Source organism: Cynocephalus volans, chromosome 14 (assembly GCF_027409185.1).
Source record: "Cynocephalus volans isolate mCynVol1 chromosome 14, mCynVol1.pri, whole genome shotgun sequence".
NCBI lineage: Eukaryota > Metazoa > Chordata > Mammalia > Dermoptera > Cynocephalidae > Cynocephalus > Cynocephalus volans.
Genome location: NC_084473.1, coordinates 54,341,935 through 54,350,876, shown reverse-complemented (window position 1 = coordinate 54,350,876; position 8,942 = coordinate 54,341,935). Strand labels below are relative to the sequence as shown.

Genomic DNA, 8,942 nt, shown 5'->3' with positions numbered 1-8,942 from the left:
AACGTTGAATCTTGGAAAAGATCAACAAAGTTGACAAACATTTAGCTGGAATGATAAGACAAAAAAAAAAAGAAAAGAAAAAACCCGTAAATTGTTAATATCAACACTGAAAAGAGGGGGCATTACTACTGACCTTACAGAAATAAAGAGTATTATAAGAGCATAGTATGAAAAATTGTATACCAAAAATGTAAATAATATAGATGAAATGAAAATTTTTCAGAAAGCCACAAACAGGTGAAACTGACTCAAGAAGAAATAGGTTGTCTGAATAGTAAAGTGATTAAATTACTGATTAAAAAACTTCCTGTACACACTCTTACAAAAAATAAATGAGAACATTTCCCAATTCATTCTATGAGGCCAGAATTATTCAGATATCAAAATCATAAAAAGATATTACATGAAAAGTACAGACCAATATTCCTATGAATATAGACATATGTATTAGTTTGTTTCTGTTGCTTATAACAAAATACACAGAACTAAGTAATTTGTAAGAAAATGAAATTTATTGATTAATGTTTCAGAGGCTGGAGGTCCAAAGTCCAGGGAACATAGCTGGTCTAGGTCTTGGTAGTTGCGAGAGGGATGGCAGGGTTTCACATTGTGAAAATAGCAGAGCAGAGAGAGACAGATTTTTCATGCTCCCTTTTTAAAGCCCTCATAACCACACTCCTGACCACCATTATTAATCCATTCACTAGGCATGGTCCTACAATCTAATCACCTCATCAAGGCCTCACCTTTCAATTACCATAATAGGATTTGTCACCCTCTTGACATTGTCACAGCAGGGATTAAGCTTTGGGGGGACATTCAACCCAAGGCAACATATAAATCCCACAAAACTCAGAAACCAAATCTACCAACATACGAAAAAGGCTATACACCATGACTTAGTAGGATTTATCCAAGGAATACAAGGTTGATTAACATCCCAACATCAATCCATGTAATAGATAAAGGACAAATACATGAGCATCCCAGTACATGCAGAAAAAGCATTTGACAAAAGCCAACACCCTTTCATGATAAAAACACTTAAACTAGGAATAGAAGAAAATATCCAGATTCAAGGTCTTTCCTGTGTCTACATGATGCCAATATTCCTCCCCCCCATCAGACACAGCAGGACTTCACTTTAGTAATTGAAAAACATTTTTAATGAATGAAAAAGTTTGCCACCTTTCTTCTCCATTAGCCATACCCTATGGGTCTTCTGGACCTCAGTTTCCTCATATGCGTAATGAAAGGGTAGGAGGAAGGTGAGAAAAGCTTGATGACCTCTGAGGTTACTTCCACTTCTAATGTTCCACTCTAAGCTTAGTTTTAAAGACCACTAGGACATAAACAAGGCATCCCGTCTACCAAATGGCAGCTGGAAACACTCAGGAGGAAAAAGGGTGCCACTTAGGTGCTGGTGAACCTGTAAAAAGACAGAAAGAAGCATGAACTCCTCTAGTACTCGTCTCCTGCCTGAGGCTCTGAAACCTGGACCGGTGCTGTCTAACTCTGCCACCTCTCCTACCACGCTTGCCACCACTACTAGTCACACTCTGGTAGTTTTCCCAGGGACTTTTCACCCCAATGCTTTTAGCACGTGCCTTATTCTTACAAGCTCCCCAACACAATGCTGCCAAGACCTCAAGCCCATCCCCTTAGTGCTCCTCTTTGGGGCTTGAGCATTCACTGCATGCCGTCATCAAGGACTGCACACAGCCAAATACATGACCTGCCTCTCCAAAGCCCAGTTGGGGCCGAGGCAGAGCTGGTTCCACCCTCCTGAGCCCATTGTGGCAAGCACTTAGAAACCCCAGCACTGTTTCCTAAGGACCTCCAAGCTCTACTGTCCTTAGGCTCCCCCTTGACTCCCTCCACCCCAGGGCCTGAATCATCCTCCTACGTCAGTGATCCATCAGGCCCATGCTCTGTCCTTTTCAATACACCACTTGCCTCAAACATGAACTCTGTGTCCGTGCCAGGCAGGTACCAACTGATCTCAGGTCTGGAGGGACCAGGAAGGTGATCCTGACTTGCCTTCCCTTCCCCAACGCCTCTCCCATAACTCCCTGTTCTTTCCATTCTCCCCACCTCCTGGGAAGTTGTTCTTACCCCTGCTCCCCACGCCAAATAGAGAACAACCTCATCCCTCAGCTAAAATTGTACTTAATGGTGAAAAACTGAACACTTTCTTGCTAGGATCAGGAAAAATACAAGGATGTCTTTTCTTACCACTTCTATTCAGCATTATACAGGAGGTTCTAGCTACAGCAACTAGGGAAGAAAAAGAAATGAAAAGCACCTAGGTTAGAAAGAAAGAAGCAAAGTTATTTCTATTTGCTGATGCTATGATCTTGCACGTAGAAAGATCTACAGAATCCAAAATAAACTATTAGAATTTATTAACGAGTTCAGCAAGGTTGAAGGATGTAAAATTAATATACAGAAATCAGTGTATATATAAAATATAAATGAAGTATACAAAAATATATATATATATATTTTTGTCATTTTTTCGTGACTGGCACTCAGCCAGTGAGTGCACTGGTCAGTCCTATATAGGATCCGAACCCGCGGCGGAGCGTCGCTGCGCTCCCAGCGCAGCACTCTACCAAGTGCGCCACGGGCTCGGCCCTGAAGTATACAAAAATAAAGTTAAACAATTCCACTTATAGTAACATCAAAAACAACAAAAAATAGAAATAAATTTAATAAAGAAAAAGTGCAAGATTTGTATACTAAATATTGCAAAACATTGGTGAAAGAAAATAAAAGAATATCTAAACAGATGGAAAGATATCCCAGTTCATGGATTGGAAAGTATCATATTGTGAAGATAGCAATACTTCCCAACTTAGTAAACAGATTCAATGCAGTCTCTGTCAAAATCTCACCTGTTTTATACACCAAAATTGACAAGCTCAATCTAAAATTTTCTGTAGAAATACAAGGGACCTCAAATGACCAAAACAATCCTGAAAAAGACCAAGCAAAGTTGGAGTTACACTTCCAGATTTCAAAACTTACTACAAAGCTACAGTAATAAAGGCAGTGTGGTACTGTCATGATGACAGACGTACACAGCAATGAGTAAGAATTGAGAAACTAAACATAAATCCTTACTTTATTGGTCAATTGACTTTTGACAAGATTGCCAAGACAATTCAGGGGTTAAAGAATAGTGTTTTTAACTAGCAGTGCTTTGACAGCTGGGTATCTGTATTCCAAAGAACAAAGTTGAACACCTATCTCATACCATATTATTAAAAAATTACTGAAAATGAATCACGGACCTACATGTTAGAGTTAAACATACTCTAAGAGGAAAGTAGATGAGTAAATCTTTGTGACCTTAATTTAGGCAATAGTTTTTAAATTATGATAGAATCACAAGTGACACAAACGAATGAATGAGTAAATAAATAAATAGGACTTTTTACCATAATCTGTTTTTTTTTTCTTCAAAGGATACCATCAAGAAAAATGAAAAGAAAATTTGCAGAACAGGAGTAAATACTTGCAAATCATAAATTTGATAAGGATGTGGCATTCATAATATATGAAGAACTTTTACTTACAACTACACAATAAAAAGATAAATAATCCAATCAAAAATGTGTAAAAGTTTTGCATAGGCATTTATTCAAAGAGGATATATGAATGGCTAATGAAGGAGTTTGGACATGTTGTACCCCCAAACTCATGTGGAAATCTGATCCTCAATGTGGCAGTGTTGGGAGCTGTTTGAATCATGGGGGCGGATCCCTCATGAATGGATTAATGCTCTCCCTGGGGGGTGAGGGTAGTGAGTGAGTTCTCACTCTTTTCCCATGAGAGCTGGTTGTTTAAAAGACCCTGGAAACGCCCCCCCCCCGCTTCCTCTTGCCATGTGATCTGCTAGTACCCACCGAATGCCTGCCTCTTTATGCCATGAGTACCTGAGGCTTGTGCCAGATGCAGCTGTCCCAGAATCGTAAGCCAAATAAACCTCTGTTCTTTATAAATTACCCAGTCTCAGGTATTCTGTTATAACAACACAAAAATGGACTAATATAGCTAATTAGCACCCGCCACACAACCCCACAAAAAAGACATCATTAGTCAATAGGAAAATGCAAACCAAACCACCACAAGACACCATTTTATGCTCATTGGGATGCTAAAATAAAAAAAAGACAATAACAAAGCGTTGGCAAGAATGTGGAGAAATAGGAGCCCTCAGCTATTGCTGGTGCAGTAATAAAATGATGCCACTTTGGAAAACAGTTTGGCAGTTTCTCAAAATATTAAATGGAGAGTAATCATATAATCCAGTAATTTAGCTTCGAAGTACATACCTAAGAGAAATGAAACATATATCAATGCAAAACTTGTACATAAATGTTCATAGCAGACTTATTCTTAAAAGCCCCAAAATAGAAGCAATCCAACTGTCCATCACCTGATAACTGGATAAACAAAATGTGGTTTATCCATTCAATGGAATGTCATTCTGCAATAAAGTAAATGAATGAGGAGTACATAGAGTAACATGGATGAACCTTGAAAACATTATGCTCAGTGAAAGAAGCCAGTCACAAAGGACCACATATTATATTGTTCTATTTATACTAAATGTCCAAATCCATCAAGCAGAAAGTAGACTTGTGATCGATAGGGGATGAATAGGCGGTGAATGTTAATGGGGTGATGAAAATGATCTAAAATTACTCTGGGAACATACACAACTCTGGGAACATACTAAAAACCACTCAATTGTACATGTTAAAATGGTGAATTTCATTATAGGTAAGTTATATGTCAGTAATGCTGTTATAGAAAAGTACCATAAATGATCAAATACCTTTCATCTACCTTCTGCAAATTAATTCCACCTGCTCCCAATTTGCTTCTTTTTTGCATAGATATGGATACATTTATTATTGGTGATCACTTTAATCATTTGATCACAAGTTTCTTCACTGTGGGGTTACTAGTTTTTCTCTTTATATCTAAATATCTTTTGGGGATATACTTTGGTGTAAATTTCCCATCTTTTTCATCATGGCCTCACATACTCAGTTTCAGCTTGGAGATATATGCATGCATGTGCTTGCATGTGTGTGCCTGTGTGTAGTAGAGAGAATTGGGGGTTAGTTGTGAAGGTACAGGAGATAAAAAAACTAAGTGTTCAAACATAAATTGGATTTCATATGACTTTCAAATCTAAGAAAATAAATTACAGTAACTTTTGACAGTGGTTTTCGCAGTAAAAAAAATTAAGAAAAGTGTAAAACTGAATAATTGATATAATAGAATAAAAATACAAGCAAATACACTATTTAGCTTAGTTCTACTGATTTTCTTTTATTAAAGTCAATATTTATCTTTCTGAAATATTGTGCGTTGCTTCTGAGGTATCTATACACACTGAGTACTTAGCAAAGATTATGTCTTATAACATTTATCCTAACTTTACATGTATTTGCTGAAAGTTAAAAATTTATCACCTTAAAATATACCTAGGGTTGCCAGGGGGTGTGGATGGAGGAGCGGGGGGGTGGGGGGGTTGGAGAGTAATTGGTTGGGGAACATGGGGAATAATTGCAATTTGTGGTAGTGGCATGCTGATAGTATTGATCTGATCATCACATCGTGGGCCCCAGGTGGTGATGGTCAGCTTTGTACCCCATGAATATACACAATCGGTTAAAAAAAAAAAAACCCAAAACCCAGAAATGCATTATTCTGCTCATCTGATATTTTAAATGGCTGATAACAAATTAAGAATACAGCAAAACCACTGCACAAAATCTGGACCTTAAGACACCTCAGAGTTTTCATAGCAGCTGAAACATGTGGGATGAACAGAGACCGAAAGTGGGACCATCATTACAGGTTCTTTCAACCTCATGCTTTTGATTTGCTCATCCGTAGAGGACTTTATTCTCATGAGGTCCCAATTTGTAAGGATTTCTGGAAAAAGAATGTCCAGATGGGTTCCTTAATCTATGAAATAAGTAGGCTAAAATTATGCTGTATTTCATAAATGTTTTGCTATCTTTGAGGTGAGGTTCATCCAGCAGAAAGAATCACATGGTTCACTCAGAACTTAATTCAGAGGGAAGAAAATTCCTCAAAGCAAATCCTTAGAGATATTTTCTTCAACTTGAGCTTTCTATATACCTTAAATACTCATAATCAACCAAATGAAAATCTCATTTTAATGTGATATTCTTATCAAGTAGATAATTGCTTTAGGTTCAAACTCAGTGTTTCTATGTACCCATCTTAATTCTTTCTGAGCCTAAGTTCCATATCTAACAAACCTGCACCCAAGTATGTCTATTTTTCTGATAATGAGAACACCCACTTTATATGGGGTCTACATTTGAATTTGTATCTCACTCCATATATCTATCTGTATGTCTTTATCCACATTTCACCTTATTTATCCCTCTTTAGAAATTAGGAAACTGTGACTCAGTGAAGGTATTTCTAACGCTGGAAGAGAAATCCATGTCTTGTGAATTTGACTCCTATATTAATTCTGTTATACAATACTGTTGTTTCACCACTGAATGAATGTGATGACTTTGAACACCCAGGAATATGTGTTGGATTATTTACTTTATACTCATATGAAGCACAACATTTGTCTTTGTGAGCAGAGATAGTGTATGAATCCTCATTAACCCAACTCTATAATCTCTAATCATGTAAGTCAAGGTTTGCAGACATATTTACTACATCTTAATATATGTTGTATTTTATATAAAAATATGATAGTAGAGCTCAAAAGACAAATTTATAAAACAGATGGTTCCTAGGAACCATAAGCTCAGATAACTGACCACTAGATAGTGAGATTGCAAAATATATACTAGTGGTTAGAATTTTGTGTGTGATTGGGTTAATATAAATAGGCTAAGCATTGGTGCTATTCTGTGGATTGTTCATTTATATTTAATAATTCTTGTTTAAAACTAGTTAAAACAATCACTAAGTACCTGATCATTTATTTTTATTCCTTCTGAAAGTATGTGAAATATTTTGCCTTTGATGATAAAAATAACACAGAATATTATGACTGTCTTGTGTGGAATTTCTGTGAGGGCAAAGACAATGGATGTCTTAATCTCTTACTTATCCCCAGTGTCTAATGTACAAGAAGTATTCAATACTTATTTTTTAGATAAATGAGTGTTTGAATGAAAAAACTCTAATATTACACGGATCAAATGCAGGAATGGAGATCAGAGATGGAGCACAGTGGGAATGTGGATCATTAAAGAAGTCATTTAATTGAATTCTAGTGAGTCCCATGTAACTAGGCAAGTCTAAACTTTTTACTTGATTTTAGCTATTTGTTTCTGAACTTCTTACTGCCTGCCATGTACAAACAGCATGAGTTTCTTTTTTAAATTTATTTTTAGCATATTCATTCTTACAAATCATGATATTTCTTTATGCCCTTTTCCTGACCTATCACTTCCCCAAACCCCTTCCTTCTTCCCCCCAATCTCTAGTATCCTTAGGTTTGTTTTCTCCTTCTGAAAGTTCAATGTATTGTTGTGGTCTTTTCTTTCTTTCTTTCCTTCATTCCTTCATCCTTCCCTCTTTCCCTTCCTAGCAGCCAGTTATGAGTGAGAACAAAATAACATGAGTATCTTTTAAAAATTTTATTTATTTATTTATTTTTATTTTACTTCTCAATATACATTTAGCTGATTTTCATGCCTCTTTACCTGTTCCTCTTCACCCCCTTTCCTCCCCCCCCCATAATATCTGTTCACTTGAATTAAATAGTTCAAGGCATTTTTGTGGTTATTCTGTCTTCTTCCCTGCCCCCACCCCTTGATTTGTTTGTGTGTTTATTTATTTATTTTTAACTCCCACAAATAAGTAAGAACATGTGGTATTTCTCTTTCTGTGCCTGACTTGTTTCACTTAATATAATTTTCTCTAAGTCCATCCATGTCGTTGCAAATTGTAGTATTTTGTTCTTTTTTATAGCAGAGTAGTATTCCATTGTGTAGATGTACCACAGTTTCCTTATCCACTCATCTGATGATGGACATTTGGGCTGGTTCCAACTCTTGGCTATTGTAAATAGAGCTGCAGTAAACACTGGAGTACAGGTATCCCTTCAGCATGATGATTTCTATTCCTCTGGGTATATTCCCAGTAGAGGAATAGCTGGGTCATATGGTAGATCTATCTGTAGTTGTTTGAGGAACCTCCATACCATTTTCCATAAAGACTGCACCATTTTGCAGTCCCAGAAACAGTGTATGAGAATTCCTTTTTCTCTGCAACCTCACCAGCACTTACCATTCTCAGTCTTTTGGATGTTAGCCAACCTAACTGGAGTGAGGTGGTATCTCAAAGTGGTCTTGATTTGCATTTCCCGGATGCTGAGTGAGGCTGAGCATTTTTTCATGTGTCTGTTGGCCATTTGTATATCTTCCTTTGAGAAATGCCTATTCAGCTCCTTTGGCCATTTTTTAATTGGGTTATTTGTTTTTTTGCTGTAAAGTTGTTTGAGTTCCTTATATATTCTGGATATTAATCCTTTGTCAGATGTATATTTTGCAAATATTTTCTCCCACTCTGTCGGTTGTCTTTCTACTCTGTTGATTGTTTCTTTTGCTGTGCAGAAACTTTTTAGTTTGATATAATCCCATTTGGTTATTTTTCCTATAGTTGCCTGTGCTTTTTGGGTCCTGTTCATGAAGTCTGTACTTACTGTCACAAAATTTCTCAGGATGGTTCATAGCCCTACTAGTCGTTTTTCTGTAATACTTTCTAGAGTATCACATTATCTTTTAAGACTGGTAATTAACTTAGGTCTTCACTAGATAGACATTAATATATATTGGTTTTAAGCATTCTTAATAATGAAATGAATTATTCCTAATCAAACTGGGACTGAATATATTTGCAATGAGTATTATAGG

General features: G+C 36.6%; 1 long non-coding RNA gene across 2 annotated transcripts in view; it reads right to left on the bottom strand.

Annotated features, from left to right (window-relative positions):
* Positions 1-537: 537 nt before the first annotated feature.
* Positions 538-8,942, bottom strand: part of LOC134363363 (uncharacterized) — a 30,076-nt gene continuing 21,671 nt past the window's right edge. The window contains exons 1-3 of one of the 2 annotated variants that reach the window (XR_010021701.1): positions 2,898-2,980; positions 2,236-2,277; positions 538-1,429 (exon numbers count right to left, since the gene is read on the bottom strand). This is a non-coding gene — a long non-coding RNA (uncharacterized LOC134363363). Of the gene's footprint in view, positions 1,430-2,235; positions 2,278-2,897; positions 2,981-8,942 lie in introns of those variants that run through there. The other variant, XR_010021702.1, reaches the window with a different exon arrangement.